Consider the following 16,788-nt stretch of genomic DNA (forward strand, 5'->3'; position numbering starts at 1 on the left):
TTCATGTTCTCTAAAGTCAAAGAATGAATTTTAGGAACAACGGAGATTAAGAGCAGAATGTATTTACTGACAGAAAGAAAGCTTCTATGCAAGAGAGGGACAAAAGGGGGGCCTGAGAGGGTTACCCCAAGACTCTGCCTTTTCTAGAGACTGTTCTAGAGCAAAACCACGAGGTGAGGTGGGTCCAAGGTAGGGGAAAAATGGACAAAACTATGGTCAGCCAATAAGAACTGTTCAGGTAAAATTGATTAAATTGGGATCAAATGGGGAAGTGGGTCACGTAGCAAGTGGGCATGAACAGAAAACAGGGGCTTTTCCTGTAAGGGGTTGGGTCAAAGATTCTTCAAGGTGATACTACCTACTTAGAATATCAGTCCTTGATGTCCATCCCTAGGGAGGTATGTGGGTGTATTTGTTTAGTCTTTGGTCTTGAGATCTGGCCCAAAGCAAGTACCACCTCTCCATTTGTAAGGTATCTTGTCTTCCATATTGGCCCCTTCAAGGACCTGGCTGTATCTGACTGCCTATAATATTTCTATCTAATTCAGCTGCCTATAACAATACTGTCATAAAATGCAAGTTTGTAACAAAGGTTAGATTTGAACAGAAATGAACTTAATTTTCTCTGGCAACAGTATTGTATGGTAGTATTTCTGGACCTACCTATGTGAACTTGGCCACCATAATCTTGGCCACCACCTCTCTCTAATGTACTTCTTCCAAGTCCAATATCTATATGTCAGGTTATGTCTACCTCAACCTGAATGTCTTAGGGATATTTCAAAACTTTCAAAAATATAGTGCATTTTGCCACTCCAGTCCCAAATTTATATCTTTTTTTCAAAAATAGTTTGATTAATGGTTATCATAGTTACTTTTCTCTCATTTCTGGGACAAAATTCTCAACACCCAATGTTAAAGGAGGAAGGGTTTATTTAACTCATAGTTTGTGGAGGATTTGGTCCATAATCATCTGGCTTTCAGGCAGGGTGGCATGGCAGGCAAATGTCAAAGAGGTTAAAATGTGAATTAACTCTCATTTAAAAACTAATTCTAAAATAAATGAGAAATACAATATTGGTTAAAAAAGCAATGCTAACTCTACAAAGCAATGCAACAGGTCTTGCCAGTAGGAGATAGAAAAAGCAAGGAGTGAGGAAAACAAAACTCTCTGCCCCTTATATCGCATGCAGGGTACCCGCCCTAGAGTGGGTGTAGTACGCACGCCCTTAATCCTAGCCAGAACTATGCCAAACTGATCAGCAGATTGATTTATTAATCATGTGCCCTTAATCACAGCATTATGCACTCTAGATTCAGTGACCCCTGAAAAAACCCTATGTCCAAAGGAGGCTTTGAGGGGACATCTAGACACAAACCATAGCAATGGTACAGGAATCATAAAAGATGCAAACCAGAATCTTGGAAGTCTTAATTTATTTCTTATTTCCTACCTCATTTTTCTTTTTTTTAATTTACTCTTCAATCTGTCTACTTCTTTTCTGACAAGTTACCAAGGTGTACATCTCCTCTAATGTATATGTCCTCCTGTAGCTGTGGAGCCAGGCTCCTTAACCACATCCTCCATTATTCAAGGTCATGGTTGGTGATGGGCCATGTTGAATCATTTGAGGAAACAGAACATGAAGTATGATGACAAATGTGGTGAATATTCAGATTTAAAAGAGTTCATTACAGTAAAAGACACACTGCCACACATCTCCCAAGTAACACCCTCTAAGTTCAAAACCACGTGCCCCATGATTCTTTCCACCTTCCTAAACAGTTCTAGAAGTCCTTGTCTGTGAGTGTTTGTAGTTGAGCTACTGTGGATCCCTCAAAGTTCTGAATCCATTCAAAAGTTTACTTTTTGTGGTCATTTTGATTTGTAGAAGAGCCAAAAGTTATGCTGTGCCAGATCTAGTGAATAAGGTAAGTGAATGCCCAAGAGCAAGACAACATGGTTCTTTCTATCATCATCCAGATAGTCTTTGTTTTTATAAAACAATATACACATATAGATATATAGATATAGATATATAATATACAAACTACAAAAATGTTTCAAGCATGAACTGAAACTTCACTTGAACCACATTTCAGTTTTTCTCCACACAGTGAGAGAGGGAGAGACCTTTCCGATGCTTCAAATTCCTGCGTGGAATTCTGGCACAGTTCTGTCATAATCGCTTTGTACTTTCCTGTTAATTGTAAATTCCATCTGGCAGGCAACTTCTGATCGTGCTGATGATCCCAGCCTCCTCATATTTACCTCGACCCCCCCCTTCAGTGTGGGACTGACTTACTTCTAATGCATAGTGTAGCAAAACTAAGCAGCTATCGCTTTTGAAAGTAGGATATAAAAGACTGCAAGTTTCCTTTGCTTCGTATTCTGTCTTGGTCTCTCCTCACTTGCTCCTTCTGAGAAGGTGACCTTCTGCACTGTGCACTGCACTCTGGTGAGACTCAAGTGTCAAGAAGTGATATAAAGACAACCTTCAGCTGGCAACCAGGAGGATGTGGAAGCTTCTGTCCAAAGTTCCCTAAGGAACTGCATCCTTTCCACAGCCACCCAGTGGTATGAACTCAAAGTAAATCTTCATTCCATTGAGCCTTGAAATGATTGCAGATTTTAAAAAGCTCCTTAAATGGGAGAAATTGCTAAGCTGGACCTAGATTTCTTAACCACGGAAGCCACAAGGAAGTAAAGTTTATAGTTTGAATCACTGTTGAGTTAGGGTAAGTAGTTATTCAATACTAAACAATTAATATATGCATTAGTCAGGGTCTTACTAGAGAAACAGGTATAACACAAGATACAGAAATGTATAAGAAATTACAAAATTGGCTTACAATGATCAGCGAAAGAGTTGGATGAAGAAGTGTGCAGAGGGTGTTTGCACACTGGAAACCATAGGATTTACTCCAGGGTCTGAAATTCACGGCAGTGTCCCATGCAAGTCCATATTAAGAGGCTGATGAATCTGCAACAGAAGCTGAAGAGGCTATGCTGGAAGGCTAAAGGATCCAAGGAGGAAGCCAAGGAGTCTGCCCTAGAAGCCAGGAGACTACATTCAAGCTGAAGGCAAAGTTTGAGCTCCTCCGAAGGATGGAAGCCCCTCTGTCCTTCCTTGTTTGCCTTTATATCATCTAGGTGATAATCTACCCTAGGGTGGCTCCTGTACACCCTAGAGTGTAGAATTGCTTAACCAATTGCTGAGCCAAGTTTAGTTACACTTCTAAACTTCTCAAGTTGACACAATCAGTCAACCACTACAATATATTAGACTCAAAACTTCAGACAACGGGAGAGGATAGTCTTGAGACATATTTTTACAAGAACTCCTCCCCTAACTATGTCACTGGGGTAGAATTAGGCAAAATAGAAGCTATAGGCTCTTGATGGGCATAGAATTTTAAAAAGAGAAGCAAATCATGAAACAAAATGACTATAAGAGACATGTGACTCAAACTGAAGAGAAACCCAGGGATTTGAAGAAAGAGAATGAAAAATGAAGGCAAAAATTTGATTTATGTGACCTGAAAGTAAAGAGATTTTTGTTTTTGTTTTTTGGGTTTTTTTTTTTGTTTTTTTTTCCGGTACTGGGAACCGAACTCATGACCTTGAGCTTGCCAGGCAGGTGCTTTGCCGCTGAGCTAAATCCCCAGCCCTGTAAAGAGATTTTTGTAAACAAAAATGCTTAGTTGTGTGTATAAATTCTGTGAAATGATTTGGTTTTTGCTCACTGAACATTATGTTTGAGACATGGGTACAGAAGTAATTGTGCAACTGACTTTTAAATTTGAATTATTTAGAAAAAAGAGGAATGAATGAGATACCAAGCCAATTGAAGAAAACATGGAAAAATTTCTTAAAGCTAGCGAGGACAAGGAGAAGCAGTTAGAAAAAGAAAACAAGAGAGAGAGACTGCTTGAGAGAAGCATAATGAAACTGGGGTTGAAGAGTTTGTATATGTTACTTTCCCAATATTTTGTGTCTTCTTTAATTGTTTGCATATAATTTTGGGACTTCTGAGTCACTGGTACATATACAAATAGCACTTGCTCAGTGGAGAGAAAATTAATAAGCTTAAATAATTCAGAAGATGGAGCTCTGAGCTAGATGTTACAGTAAAAAATCCTCACCAACTGAAAGATACTCTGAGGTCAATATTGAATTTTGTCTAACCACACAGTGAGATATTAGCTAGGTGTTTGTAACAGGACTGATCCATATGAGCTATGAGTTAATACATTAACACGAGTCTAGTTAAGTAAATCATCAGCATGTACTTGTGATAAATATATTTACAATCACTATTTACTAATGAGGAAGTATGCTCAACTGGAAGACTTTAATGCAAAATTTTAATTTGATGATGTAGAAGCCAAAAACATCAATAGGGGGAAGTCACAACCAATATTAGTTAGAAAGATAAAATGAAGAAGTTTAGCCCAAGTCAGGGGCCAGAATTACCAAGCAGACACTACAAGTATGTGAGCATATTCTGAAAGAGTGAGAGACACATGGGATTCCAACATGCTGGACCTGACACAGAGGAGGGGTGGGAGAGAAAACAGTCTGCCTTCTCCATTTTTTTCTTCTCTTCCTATCTACGCCTTCCTTAGCCCTAACTCGTTCAAAGGCAAATGACAGCACTGCCTGGGAAATGCAAGTACAGCAACTTATTACACCTGGTGTAGCCAAAGACAAATGAAGAGTATAGCTAACACTTATGGCATGAACACAACTTCGGTGCTAAGGAGGCAATGCCACTAAATAATATGATACAGAATGTGAATTGGAAGACGTGAATTAATACCGAAGCAGACATGGGGATGGAGCAAGTTTTCGTAGCACTATCTTTGATACACACCCGGAGTTCAGGTCCCCTCAGTGTGTCAGTGCCATGGGGAATAAACTGGAGAGCTCGTGTCATTTCCCATTGTTCCCACCTCGGCACGGAGCCTCCACCACTGCTGTATCCACAACACTCACAAGGACTGAGCCAGTCCAGCTTCCAAATCTAGCTTAAATTTACATGGAAGGGATGTCAGCGCTGAGGTGAGCTGTTGAATCTCCTTCAGATCCAGGATCTGTGAATGCTCAGCTCTGTGTGTCAGGGAGAAGCAAATAGAGTCAGAGTTTTGATTTAGCTAAAAAGAAATGATGAATTTATAGCACCTTACTCCTATTCTAAGCAGGCTTCCAGGAATAACCAATCAGCAGTGTATTTACGCTTCTGCAGAGTCAGGGAGATCTCCCTACCTCCTTCAGCTCTCCCATAAGAACAAGGACAGGTTACTTCCAGCAGCAAACATGTCTGCATCTTCCTTTCTCACTTCTGAAGTCAAGGTGGTCACTGCAAGACAAGCGACATCATCTGTATTTACTCTCATGAATATCTGACACTCCTACAGACTCAAGAAAAGTCAATTTTATTGTGACAGAAACTACAGGATGATTAAAAATATTTATATTTATTTTTGTTGTTAGCATACCACTATAATATGTGAGTAATAAATTGACAAAGAAACCACTTACTTTATTGTCATTATTGGTTATTAGGTCTCAAAAATTTTCTCAAAAATACTTCCTCTACACAAGGCAGCATGAAATCCATTTCAGCTAAAACAACCTATTAACTCATGGCATTTGTATAATTTTCATTTGCCTTCTGCCATAGTCACACATAGACCTGAACTTCAGTGATTGGCCTGTCTTAAAGCTTAAAATGAATGAGGTTTTGTATATGCATTTCTTCATGATAGAAAAATACAACTTTTGTTTAGATGATATTCTTTTAAAATCCAGAGGTTTTCTTAAGGCTTAATGAAAGGTCATTTTTTATTCTTGGGGAAATATTTTTTTCTACTAGAGGTAATGACTTGGTTTTTCACCTGTCACTGTAGGTTTGAATTCAATTTCTTCAAAATTGATGAATACCAGAGTTTCCGTCAAGAGCATTAAGGATTCTGAGGCGCCAGTACCAGGTGTCAAGGGTTACAGCCACATCTCTGTATCAGGTGAGTGTCCATCAGAAAGGTCACCTACTTTCTTTCTCACTCTATTGTTCACTGCATTGAGTCAAGATATACCAATAAAAGAAAAAGAGAAATTGGAAGCTGTTCCTGAGAATAAGCTGACAAAAGTGAGATTATCAAAGAGAAATGACTTAGGACCACACCGCTGAAAACTTCAAAGGCATGTCTGGAACCTATTCACCAAGGTTAGCTTTTATTAAAACGATGGTTTATTTTCAGAAGAAATAAGACTGCATCAAAGAAATATTCTGGACATAGATATATATTTGAATTAAAATATATTTGTCCAATATTGGTAAATAATATGAAAAAAATCTAAAATTATTCTTGTATTTATTGTAAGAAAGCATAGTAAGCCATCTTATTTTTAAGATAGGTTTTTTTTTTTTTTTTGGTACCGAGAATTGAACTCATGACCTTGAGCTTGCCAGGCAGGCGCCATGCCGCTGAGCTAAATCCCCAGGCCCAGCCATTGTATTTTTATTATTAAAATACACGACTTTTGGTAATGTGAATTACATTAAGTTTAGAAAACAAAACTCTTCAAAGGTATTAAAAACATACTGTTAGAATTCAAAATAATTCATACAAAATATGACTCATTTACCAAAATATTTCTCTATCAAGGAGATTTAATATTGCTCTTTTAAGTGTGGGATGTGCACAGTGACTTTTTTCTAAAGAATACCATATGAAAATAAAGTTAGGGCTAGGGGTATAGCTCAGTGGTAGAGTACTTGCCTAGCGGGCAAAGACCCTGAGTTCAATCCCCAGTATCACAAAAAAGGAAATACAAAAAGTTAAAATAGTAACTTTACAATCAAGAAACCCAGAAAATGCGACCTCACAGAAATAATCATGGTCAACACCATCACAGAAAGTTATTCTTTGATATATATGTATACTAATTGCTATATATATATGTTAAAAATATACATATATTAATCTCCAATGATAAGAATGTGTTCATAGTAATGTCTTTGATATGATGCAATGAAACAGAGCTTTAGGTACTGGGGATGTAGCTCCGTGGTGCAAGCGCCTGCCTGGAAAGCACAAGGTCCTGAGTTCGATTTCTGATACCAAAAAAACCCCAAAAAAACAAAAAACAGAGCTTTACTTCTGCTTTTATTTTCCCAAGAAACATTCTGTCTGTCTAGCCATGATGATAACACCAGACAAATCCAGATGGAAGATGTTTCTATAAAATTAGTAACCAAAGAAAACTTTCCAGGGTTTGTAAAGTACAGAAAATCTGAGAAATTGCTACAGTCTAGAAGATCCTACAATGTAATAAGCAGTAATTGTAATAAAGGATTCTGGATGGGACCCTGGAACAGATGAAAGATGTTGGGAAAAACCTGGAAATCCCAGTGTGTGGACTTCAGCTAAAGATAATGCATTGATATCAGTTTATTAGTTGTGATAGATGTACCACAGGAAAACTATAGAAACCAGATGTGTGATTTCAGGAAACACTTACATACTTGCAACTCTTCTGTAAATTTAAAACTACATTTAAAAAGTTATGTTATGGGCTGGTGATATAGCTCAGCAACATAAGCACCTGCCTAACACGTGCAAGGTCATGAGTTCGATTCCCACTACCAAATAAATAAACACAGAAACTCAAAAATTATGTTAGATACCTGGGTTACAATGATCTCTTTAAGTAACAATAGCTTTTCCCAGAGTGTAAGTGATAATTACTGTAAGTAATGTTCCTATATTTTGTGTACTTAGCCTATTCAGAAATGCCTTACGTTTGGGGTTTAGAGGCACACTTAAATATTCCCTAGGTAAGCGAGTACATTTACTTTTTAACTTATTCTGTGCATCATACCTGAAATGAGGACACTTCTGCCTTTCCTTTCCCTTTGTGTACACTGAATGGTGAAATTTCCCTTCTCCGTGCTCTGCTCTCAGCCCTAATGCAGCTCTAAGCGTGCTGGAAGTCACACTGTGTTCCCTGGCATTGTCTTGAGAAGACAAAGGAAAGGATTGTTCCTGTTTATTTCCCTATTCCCTAAATTGTCTGCATTTATGCTCAGAAGTGCCTGACCACAGCTTCCTTCCATCCTTGGTCTAGTAAGATGCTATTGCTATTGTAGTTCATTTCAATCTCTCCTACTTCTCTATCATACAGCATTACAGTTATCAACATCTTAAACAACAATAAAAAGGTCCTTTAGATTTGTCTAATTTCCCTAATTTTTTTTTAAGAAATATTTTTTGAGACAGGGTCTCACTGGGCAGTTTAGAGTGGTTGTGAACTTGCTGTGTAGCATATGCTGGCCTCAAACATTAGCCAGCCTTCCTGCCTCAGCTTCCTGAGTGTTTGCACTACAAGTGTACACTACCACACCTTCCAGATTCGGCCTCTTTAGAGAGAAGAAAGTCTTACAAATAATTATTTCTTTGCCATGTACAACATATATCCATCCATCTTTTTAAATAATAAGCCTAAAAAGTAAAACACTATTACCAAGCTTTATTGTGCCGAAGATCTACTGGTGTGAGTTTTTCAGAGAATGAACTACATGACATTCACATATGAAGCACTATATGCAAGAAAATTGCAATAAAATCCTCAGAAAGCTAGATGTTGAGATGTCAAATAATGTGTCTTACTCCCAACCCCTACTGGTAGTCTCAGAGTTTGTGGCTGTCAACTTGGATTCCTATAAACTAACATGGGTGTTTATGCTGGAAATAAAAGAACTTTAAAATTTTTGGTTTGCTTGATGTTTGTTTTTAATTTGTGTTCTACCTCTGTAGGTACTACACTCACGATTACTACACTCGTGAGTGACCTAAGGCATAAGCAAATTGTAAACTTAAAGTAGGCTTACATAAGACTGTAATAATATTAGAATACTTTAGATGCTTTTGTAAAATTTTAATCACATAAAGAATAATCACACTTTGCTCCTAATAATAATAATACAATGTTATGTGAATGAGGCATCCTCCTTGCCTCTAACTTCAATGGAAGAGAAAGCAATTCCAAGGTTCACTTTACCGTAACTGAGATACAAACATTTGGCTCTGGAAGCACCACGGAGGGTAAGGCATATTCTACTTGGAACCATGGTGAATAAAAGAGATTACTTGAAAGTTTATACGCAGTGCAAAAGATCATAAAGACCAGAAATTAGGCGGAAATGGAAACGCCAACTACACAATCACCAGATCCATTTCTCCTTAGTCCAGAGTTGAGCCATATTCCTGAGACTTCTTTGAAATTAAGTTTCAGGAAAAAATGAAAGACAGAAAGAAATTGTGGGGACTCATAAGTAGATGATGTAGATTATGCAGCTATAAAAATCAAGAAAAAATATTAAAGACACTAATTGTGAACATTTTCTAAATTCACCAGTGAATTTCTAAAACAGGTTAACACACAGTCTTATTTAGCAAGGAGACCTGCATTGTGGCTTAATGACACACCTTATCTGAAAGGGCATATCTGATCATACATTAGCCCAGGGGAGATCCCAGGTTACATTAACAGCGAAGTAGATATTTTTGTAATTCAAAAACACATCTATCTTGCAATATAGTATTTACTGCATTTTTATATACAAAAGCAAGCAGACATCAATGTTGAGCACAGAAAGAAATCCTGACAATTTGCTTTCACTGTTGTATGCATATAAAGTTGAAATTAAAAAGTTGCTTTATGCATCGGTAAAGTGGTTTCCATATAAAATTTCCATCCGAAAGTACAGCTTCCAACTGTCGCTTGGTCCATTTCCAGCTGATGGATCTCAGAAAGCTTGGTTGAGGGAAAGAGCATCTCTGAAACCCCAGAGGCTGACTGAGATAAGAGAGAGAGACAGAGAGAAAGACAGAGAGAGACAGAGAGAGAGAGACAGAGAGAGAGAGAGAGAGGGAGATTATGTATCTTACTGAGAGACATGATTAATAAGAACTGGAAATAGGAAAAGCAGAAAATAAGACCCTACTCTTAGTCATTAGTTACTCTAATTACAAAATCAGACAGCCCCAAACCCTGACCTTAATGAAGAGTTTATTATTTCATAACTGAAATCCTGTTGATCACGGTGCACATTTTAGGATCTGGTGCTGACAAAATAAGGGGGGTGGAAGGAAGAGAGAAAAAAAGAATTGAAATGTTTTATGTACATATACAAATTCTCTACAATGGAATCATTATATGGTGCAAACATGTGCCATATATATATATATATGGCCTTTTCTAATAGGTGCAGGCTCAAATCTAATGCCTAATTGCTAACTAATTTCTTAGCCTAAATCCCCGGGAAACAGATAAAAGCTAGTAAATGCAAAGGCAAGAGGAAAAACAGCACAGTAGAAAAGCACTATGAGTGACACAGAAACAAGCAGGGGTGAAAATTATGTCTGCATATTTTCCTAAATTAGCATTTAATCTTAATCTTGGTTGGAAAGTACATAGAATATTTCAAGTATATGGAAAAAATCTGAAAATATCTTAGCAGAAAACTATTCATGCACTGAGGGAGGAAAGAGGAAAGAACAGACCTAAGTTAGACAAAGAATCCAGGAAATATCTATTAGCCAAACCTAAGAAAAGCTGAGCTGCACGTTGTTACAGAACATTTGCAGAGATACTGCCCTAAGGGTCCCCAGGGACACAGAAGAGAGCTGGGACAAGGGTCACCCCATAGGATGCACTGTGCTTGATAGACTTAGAAACCCACAATAACACAGGCTGCTGTCAGTGCTCAGAGAGGTAATCGCAGAACGAAGCTCCTCCGGGTCCTGAGAGAGCATCTGGGTGACTGCGGCTTCCCCGTGATGACCAGGGACACCTTCCAAGCACAAGAGCTTCAAGTGATTTTGATGTTATGAGCAGAAGACAGAGTAAAAGCAATGGAAGTGCCAGACAGTGAGAAACCTGTACCATTATGGGAACAGAGGAAGGGGCAGACGACAATAAGACCCTTCTACCAAGGAGAAAACAAGGAAGCACCAAAGAGGAGGTGAAAGAGATGTAAAAGGCGGCCAGATGCATTATGTACAGGTACCAAGACCCAGGGTGGATGGAATCGTTATGCACTGCAATGTATACTAATAACAGTAAAAATTTGAGAGAAAAAATATAGAACATATATGTGAAAATAAACTCAGAATCTCCCCCACTGTTTTCATCTGGAAGGCTGGATTAAGGAGCATCTTACCCTATAATTTTATTTTATTTTATGAAGAATTGATTAAGACTACTCTTGGAAAAATACAAAGAAACAAAAACATCAAGATAACTGGTAACATAAAGAAGTCATGGAAGAATAAGCAAAAAGGAACCTCTTGCTTGGACTACTGTATCTCCTGATATCTTTCTCCACAGTCTTCCCCGCTCTTCTTTATTTCATTCTTCCCATGATAGCCAGAGTGCTTTTTATAAAACATAAAAGAGATTAAGTGACTATTCCTCCGACAGTTCCCAAATGCTTCCATGGCACTTAAACTCTTAGCCGTAGTTTACAAAAATCTGTATGATCTGTCCCTTGCTAACACTTTGACCTATGCCCATAACACTCACTTCTATATGCATTAGGATTGATCCAGAGTCTTATTTCAATTCCTGGAACATATTTTTGCCCATTCCCAGCAAGTACACTTTGTAATTGTCATTTGCTCTGCCTGGAAAGCTCTGGATCTGGATTTTAGTAAAATCATCACATTCTTGTAATCCAGATCTTAACTCTATTCCACCTTTCCTGATGAAGCCTTCTGCAAATGTCACATCAAAGCATTTAACCGGCCCTTCCCATAAGGCCTTCTTTTGATCTCTGTCAGTTACATCACATTTACAGTCTCTTAGCACCATGGCCCTCTGAAATCAGCTTATTCATTCATCCACCTATGGGTTGCAAACTCCTTGAGACTGAGGATATTGCCCTCTTCTTCCAGGGTGTATTTCTAGTACCCAGAACAGCATCGTTTTTTCCAAAATTATACTGACATGACACAGATCGATTAAATGAACCACAGGACATAGATGAAAGGTGACACTTCTTCTGTTTTCCTCTGTTGAAAAACAATCTGAACTGAAGATGCCGATGTTCCAGTAGCATATTTTTAATAAATTTGGGAAAAAATGTTGGGAAAGGTAATCAGTATCATGAGGGTGAGTGGGTGATTGCCCTTCACTGGGTGATGTTTATTTTATAAAAAGAGTAATGGGAAAAGAGAAAAGAAACAAAGAAGGGAAAAATACTAATATATATATACACACAAGATATCTAAGATAATTGTAGTACTAATTTCTATTGCTTTCTTGAAAGGAACAGTTAATATTTAATTGTTTGATCCATCTTACATGCCTACATTTGTTTATCTGAGTAACCAATTTGAAGATAACAATAACCATTGTTAATTTCCTATCACCTTGTCTGAAATTCTGCACTGCTTTTATTTTTTTATGTTGTTTCATTTATGCCTGTGTGTTTGCTAATATGTTTTGGTTCTTTTATCTTTAAAATAGAAAAAACCCAGAAGGTATGGGTAGAAGTAGCAGTTAGATAGTACAAATAACACAAACATCAATTCATCATTATGTTTGGTTCAGTCCTTCCACGAGATTCTCATCACGTTTATTTTCTTTATCTCCCAGTGAACATCTATTTTACATTTTCATCTTCTTGCCTTGTTTTTTGATTAGGTGTTGTCTTTTAAAACATGAACTCTATTTTATTCAGTGATCAGTTGAAATGGTATATTGTAGCCAGTGAATTTATTAAACATTGCCCTAAAATTCATACATTTAAAGTGAAAATTTAAATATTTTCCTAAATAGCTTCAGAAGTACTATGTCATTATATTAAATATGCAATAATAAAATCATCCTGTTTTACACCAGGCCTTAGCCAGAAAATGTTCAGTGGCAAAATGCAGTTGTCTGGTTTATTTCTAAATGGATTTAGGGTCACATCTCCTTCTTTATGTATTGCCCATAACCCCATTCATAATACACTGACAGAATTACTGCAAGAGATCATATGGCCCACAAAAGTGCAAATACGTTTACCTGTTTCTTTCCAGGGAACATTTTCCTACTTTATGCCATGGCTTGGTGGAAACTAGAAACTGTATTAAATTCAAGGCACTTTCCTGCAATAGCTTTATTAAGACATAACTGTCTCCTTTCTTGTCTTGTATGGTCTAAAGATTACCTCTCAAGATCTCTTCTTAGACTTTAAAAGTCAATGACATTGGCAGACAGTCAGTACTTTGTTTTTGACTAGTTTCTTAATAAAACCGCCCATTAACAAGTTACTTTGTTTAGCAGGAAGCCAATAAGTCACAGTGTAAATCGTTAGATTATGTTATTTTTAGCTTACAAGAAATAATGAGTGTCTCTAAAAGGGTGGGCAATTATAGCCATTGCTAACTGACTTTCTCACTGAAACTAAAGATGTCCAATTTGTTGTACACAGTTACAGTGCCCTGCCTACTGACTTGATACTAACACAGTTTCAAAAATGGAAGTCATAAGGAAATATAAGTGTGATATTTGTATGAATGTTTAAGGTTATCATATTAATCTACTTTATTATTACTAGCTTGCCATATCATTCATTACTCATGAAGATAAGAAAGCTCTCATTTTAACATGGAAGGTTTCAAATTCTGACAACTAATTCCAGGTAAATGGATCCTCTTAAAACGACGGCTCTAAAATTACATATGGAGATGATAAAGGAGTGAGCTCACTGGTGAATTTCCAACCAAAGCGGCTGTTACCATCATGGAAAATGGATTTGATTTAGAGCTAATGCAGTTTTCCAGGACCACAAAAACTTACTAAGAAATGATTGAGACAGATGTCTGTGATCTTATAAATGCTAGTAATTTAAAGACTTCGGACTCTTTAAGGCAATGGGTTAGGGAAGGGTAAAACTGTCCCATCTGTAATAGGGTTTCTGACTAGAAATACTAGCTATGGCTTAGGATCAGACAAAAATAACATCAATTGCCAGAGATTGCTTTGTCCTTCAGGATGGCAATAGCTGACCCTCACTGGTCACACTGATCTGCTCTTTAAATCTCCTGACAGCTTCCTCTAAGATCTACAGAAGCAGCTACAATTTTCACAACAAAAATTTCAGGGCTTATCCTATCAATGTCTCATGAATTTTATGGTCACAGGATGGCAAGACAACTCCATTTCCTTCTTCCAGTCAAATTGACGTTTCCCTCATTTCCACAATTATTTAATAACTGTGCAGCAAAACAAATTCATCCCCAACTCAAACGTTTGGGCATGCACAATTTATGTATTAAAGTTTCTTAAAGAAATAGTATGACCTGGGCAAGAGGAAAAGTACCTATCTCTCCAGCACAGGAAAGACAATAAAACTCAAAACATGCACCTTTGATTAAGTAGGTAATAAGAGCTAGCACTGACAAAATACATTTTGCTGTCACCATGATATCATATCCCTCTTTTACTTCCTCTGTCTCTTCATTTTCAGATATTTAAACTGTTCATCTGAGAAATGAACACAAAGTCAAAAGATGCACCCTGTACCCTCACTCCCCTCTCTCTTTGCCTCTTCATTCAGCAGAAGATTTAGCTTCTCTTTATCAGAGACCAATTTCTGTCTGTCCTCTCATCTGTATGTTCTCTTATCGGAGGCTCTCCATTGTTCTACTCTTCTTGACTTTCTGGAAATTTCCTGGAAATATATATGGTATGGTCAAATGATAGAGTGAATGTTTACATTCAAATTATTACAGTCGATAACACACTATCATTAATCACTCTCAAAATACTCTCCTCACTTCAAACATGCTTATCCCATAGCTCTTGCCGGTTTCCAGTGTACTTCTAGAAGTACTCTTTCGTGGGGCTCACTTCGGGCTCTTCCCCAGAGTCAAAATGAGAGATGGATGTTTTGAGGTGACTCATGACAAGAAGGTTGCCATGACGGCATAACAAAAGACACACAAAAGGACTTCCAGAACGAAGTACGGGAAGAAGGATGGGGCAATTTGTTTGAAGGGAGAGGGAGCATTCTGAGGGGGGTTATGTCTTTTATTGTACTAGTTTTTAAAATTAATTGTTTGCTGTATTTTTCGATTATGTTTGAACATTCTGTACTTAGGAGTAAGTCACAGAGGCACACGACACATGTTCTGAGGCTCCTTTTGCATGAAACCAGTTATGTCATCCACTTTACTTGGAGAAGAATGTTTATGGCTTCACCACTGTTTTTGCCTGCTGGGCAACTCACCACTTTCCTTACATTAGGAATATATTTCATTTGTTTTTATCAAAATGAGTGCTGCTTCCAATGGTCACTTAGCCCCAACACTAAAATCTCATCTCTTCATCATTAGACATTTTAGAAACAGTATTAACTAAGCATAAAAATAAAGAAAGTGAATTCCTCTCCTGTTTACTTGACCACAGTTAAAGCTCTCCCACAGAGAAGAAAACACATAACATGAAAAAGGCACCTATTTCTTTGCACCAAGACACACTTAAAAACTCATCTTTTGAAACTCAGAGAAAGCACCAAGCCTTAGGAAATATGTCTTTTCAAATGTTGAAAATCTTTTTTTTTTTTTTTTTCTGTTAATTACACTTTGGGACAACCCTCTCTGAAGTAGTTGCATATTCACGGTTTAAGAGACTATGCCATGGTGTATTTTAATTTTATGCATCTATTTTCTTTGTCCTTTCCCAGCCTACATCCTGCGGCATCTGTGGGGATTTTAAAACTGCAAGTGTCAGATGGTAGCGCTGTCATTAAATTAACGTGAATCTCATTTCTGTCGATTATGAAACAGAATGATCAAATTTGTAAATTTCTCTATTCTGAACTTCGTTTACATGAAAGCAGAGTTGTGTTTTCAGGATATTATCTATGTGAATTACAGTATTCTTTTCTCTTCTAATCTCACCTTTTAAAACTCTAAGTTTGGCTGACTAAATTTTTAATAGATGTCAGTGCACTGAAAGAGAAGAATAAATGACAAGCTGTACTCTGTTCAGAAAAATTTAGTAGTTTCTCCCATGTTTGACTCTTCAGTGCTAACAGGAATATGGGTCTGATTCAAAATCATTGAGGACAAAGGATTGCTGAAACCTACTACTGAGATCTAATAGGTACACATAAGTACACACATGCATACAGACACACACACACACACGCACACAAAAACACACACGGCATCATTTATCTCATTGTGGATTCTTGCCTGTGTTGCTGTCCTAACCTCGCACTTAGACTCTGAAGATCATTGAAATCATAAAGGAGAGACATAGGACCCATAGTAGAGGGCCAGTGGCCAATACAGCTCAACAACTTAGCCAGGAGGGGAAAATACAAGAGTAGAAATTCTGACCAGAACATTACACAGAGCAAATAGAAAAGAGAAACAAATAAAAAGAATAAGGATAGAAAAGGAAGAAGTTAAATTATCATTATTAGCAGATGACATGATACTCTACATTGAAGACCCCAGAACTCCACAAAAAGATTTGTAGATTTAATAATCAAATTCAGTAGTGTAGCTGACTACATCAACACTCAAAAATCAATAGCATTCCTATATAAAAGCAATAAACACAAAAAGAGAAATTAGGGAAACCACACTCTTTACAATAGCATCCAAAAAATGAAATACTTAATAATAAAATACTTAATAACCCCCTAACAAAGAAAGTAAAAGATATATACATTAAAAAATTACATTATTCTGAAAGAGATCAAAGAAGATATCAGA

The 16,788-nt window shown here is 37.2% G+C and overlaps 1 long non-coding RNA gene across 1 annotated transcript in view; it reads left to right on the forward strand.

Annotated features, from left to right (window-relative positions):
• The first annotated feature begins 2,233 nt into the window (after positions 1–2,233).
• The window catches only part of LOC102021133, a 33,968-nt gene continuing 19,413 nt past the window's right edge, over positions 2,234–16,788 (forward strand). The window contains exons 1-2 of the long non-coding RNA XR_263995.1: positions 2,234–2,739; positions 5,914–6,027. This is a non-coding gene — a long non-coding RNA (uncharacterized LOC102021133). The remainder of the gene's footprint in view (positions 2,740–5,913; positions 6,028–16,788) is intronic.

The sequence above is a fragment of the Chinchilla lanigera genome, unplaced genomic scaffold (assembly GCF_000276665.1).
Source record: "Chinchilla lanigera isolate Chin_1 unplaced genomic scaffold, ChiLan1.0 scaffold00087, whole genome shotgun sequence".
NCBI classification, from domain to species: domain Eukaryota; kingdom Metazoa; phylum Chordata; class Mammalia; order Rodentia; family Chinchillidae; genus Chinchilla; species Chinchilla lanigera.